The sequence below is a fragment of the Silene latifolia genome, chromosome 6, assembly GCF_048544455.1.
Source record: "Silene latifolia isolate original U9 population chromosome 6, ASM4854445v1, whole genome shotgun sequence".
In the NCBI taxonomy this organism is placed as follows: domain Eukaryota; kingdom Viridiplantae; phylum Streptophyta; class Magnoliopsida; order Caryophyllales; family Caryophyllaceae; genus Silene; species Silene latifolia.
In genome coordinates, this window is record NC_133531.1 from 73,696,597 (window position 1) to 73,700,023 (window position 3,427).

The following is a 3,427-nucleotide window of genomic DNA, read 5'->3' on the forward strand; positions in this document are numbered from 1 at the left end:
TGTTAAAGAAGGACGACTCCTTATCTTTAGTACCTATGTCAAACACGACTCTTTGCCTTGGTTGACCTAGGTATAAATTGGATTCGAACGGGTTCCAAGCATCCCACAAATGCTTGGTGGCGACTCCGAACATCTGTTGCATCGTTTCGAGACCCTTGCCGAGACGACACCGGCCGATCTATAGCGATCCGGTCGAAAGCATTTTTACGTCACCGAGCGTGGATTTCATACTGCTGCCACGTCCATAGATCGGTTGGGCATCGTAGGTGGCCTATGTCCACAGATTGGCGACTCCGCTGGGGAATACTAGGACACTTGTGTCTTTGTGATCCCTAGATGGCGAGACCCGACCGAGGTCTTGGTTGAAATGCATTAATTGATATTACAGTCATAAGTCGGTTTAATTGTTCGGGGCCACAACCTAACCCTTTTCGACCAATTGGCTCGTCCCGTCGGTGTGAGTTTTCTCATCCCCGCATTTCGAATCCCAATTGAGTCAAGCATACCGTTAACGTTACACATTTCTGTTTTGTCAAAGGGCTTTCAGTTCCTTCGAGCACGAGGCTAGGGCACGCTCCTTAAAAATTTTTTTTTGGTATCCCTCTCGAAAATTGGGGTTTGATTGCTTGGTGTGTAACCCACCCTTTTAAGCCAAAATTCGTGTCAGTATAATGCATAATATAATGAAACTGCGAGTGCTTATATGTTGTGTGATCATAAGTCCTTCCATGTCATTTCAAACTTTCAAAAACCCCTTTTTGCGCTGTTATAATTGTCGTTTCAAACCTCGGTCTTTGGCCGACCGTCGCATTTCAAAAAACATGCCTTTTTTAGGCCGTCGTAATGACGATTTTTAAACTTGGTTTTCTACAACCATTTCAAAAACACGGCTTTTTTAGGCTGTCGTAATGACGATGTTCAAACTTGGTTTTCTACAACCATTTCAAAAACACCTTTTTACGCCGTTTTAATCGCCGCGTCAAGACACAGATTTTTAACCGTCTCGCGACGACGCAATGGCTCTTTCAAAACCTGAAGAGGCACACACCCCGTTTTCGAGACTTTTGCAAATCCCGAGGACCACGCACCATCCCCGGGACCATAACCATTTCAAACCTTTCAAAACTCGATTTTCAAAACATACAATTTTGAATTTCAAACGCCGTCTTTGGAAACAACACATTGTTTTCAGAGCCGCCTCAACTCGAACTCAAACCGTCTTTTGAAAACAAACTTAAGACAACTTTTCAACTGATCGACTTTTCAAATATACCTACTCTTTGGAAACCGTCCATAAAGCGACAAACGAATCCTTTTGAAAATCTTTATTTTTGAAAACTTCAGTCCACCATTCTAATTCTGCCTCGTGTCTATCGAGTCGAAGCAAGCGTACTTATGGATCTTTACTTATGAGTTGTCTCACCTCGAGACTCGTTCGATGGCGTCACACCATTACGTTGGACGCGAGTCAAAGTCCGGTAAACACCGTCACATTATAAATCAAGTCAGCACAGAGGCGCCACACACAGTTACCCCTGTCTTGTTGAGTCTGATCTGTTTTTCTGTCTCTTGTGTTGTCTGCGTTTAATCGTTAAACCGTGTTAGATTGGGATATTTCGTGAGCCATTTTCTGCCTCAGAGCCATGACCCCGTCTTCAGCTTTATCCAACAACAACGATGATAACATAGATCTCACGACTGCTTAGCTAGCCAGCCAACTCACCGCTTTTAAGGTCACCCTAGACCGTGTCGAGACCCGTATCAACACCCTGGAAAACAAGGAAAACGGAGATCACAATACTCCGCCTTTGACTAAAACCGAGAAAAGGCTCAAGCTCTTGGAGGAACGACTCCTAGCCAGTGGTAACAATATCCACCTTGAGAACAATCGAAGATTCTAACCGGTTGGGGACCAACTGCCCGACAACTTTACCTTGATGGCTGTACCCAAGTTCAAGGGAATGGAAGACCCACTCAACCACATTCGAGCCTTCAAGGATTACATGTCCATCAAGGGGGTCAAACAAGAACTCATCACCCGGATCTTCCCATCATCCCTGGAACAGATTCCCCGCTAGTGGTCCTATTCCCTCGACTCCAAGAACCTTACTACTTGGTACGAAGTTGCCGTTGAATTTGCCAAACAGTATGCCGACAACGTCGAAATCCAAGCCATTATCCGCACTCTTGAGGTCCTGACTCAGTATGATAAGGAACAGAATTCCTAACCCGTTGGAGGAGGGTAAGCACTCAATTGGCCAGTAAGCCGAGTGAATCAAATCTGGTGGAGAAGTTTGTCAACAACCTCTGTCCGATTTATGCCAACATGCTGAGATATCAAAACAACAAAATGTTCCAGGACCTAAAAATCCTCGGGGCCCGCATTGAAGACGACCTCCGCAAGGGTGTCCTAGCCAAAACCACCGGTAGAGGCTACTAGGGATCTACATCACCCGGATATCGCCCCTATGGTCAGACAAACAAAATCGATGAGGTCAACCTCCTTGAACCAACCACAAAGAAAACTGAACGTCCTCAAAGGGTATTCACATACTTGGGAACAACCTATGCCAGTGCCCTAAAAAGACTCATGGACCAAGGGAAACTATAGTCAGTTGTGCCCAATTCTAATCCGTCTGAGGCCATGAAAACCCGTTTCTGGAATCCCACTGCTTACTGCCAGTATCACCAAGGAAAAGATGATGACAAAGAGGTTTGCTTTAAACCGAAGCATGCCATCCAAGATATGATCGAGAAGGGAGAACTACCTTTACCTCCACCCACCAAACCAAACAATAAAACAAACCCCTTGGGAACCCATGCCATCTCTAACGACGAGCCAACCTTGGATTGCTCACACTTCATCCTGCCAATTAATGACGACGTGAATGCCTTGGAAAACGATACCCCGGACGGGATATTCGTTTTCAGCGCCGCAACCATGCTCACCATGTTCTAAAAGGTTAAAGAAGCCATAGCCAATCACTCAGAAAGGATTACCCGACTTGAGGACGCCTACCACCGATTGATTTTCAACCCACCAATACCAACACGGCGCCTGAGGGAGGTTCCTCCGAACACCCAAAACTACCCTGACCAGAAAATATTGCTCCCGCGACCATTCTGGCACACACCCCACAATAATCAACCCCACAATAATCAACCTCAAAAAAACTACCCCTACAAGAACTTCCCCTACAAAAACAATCCACCGAGGAATACCCCTCCAAGGTACCCTCGAGACCCCGAAATCAACGGTATCTGGAGAGACGACGCGGAGGATGTCTACGTTGTTCCGAGAAAGGGGAAACATGCAAAAGAGATCGGTCACCTTACACGGTCTGGACGCCCCTATCAAAATCCGAACAATTCGACAGCCATTCCAACAACGAATGACCAAATTGTCCCAGACATGGACACTCAACCC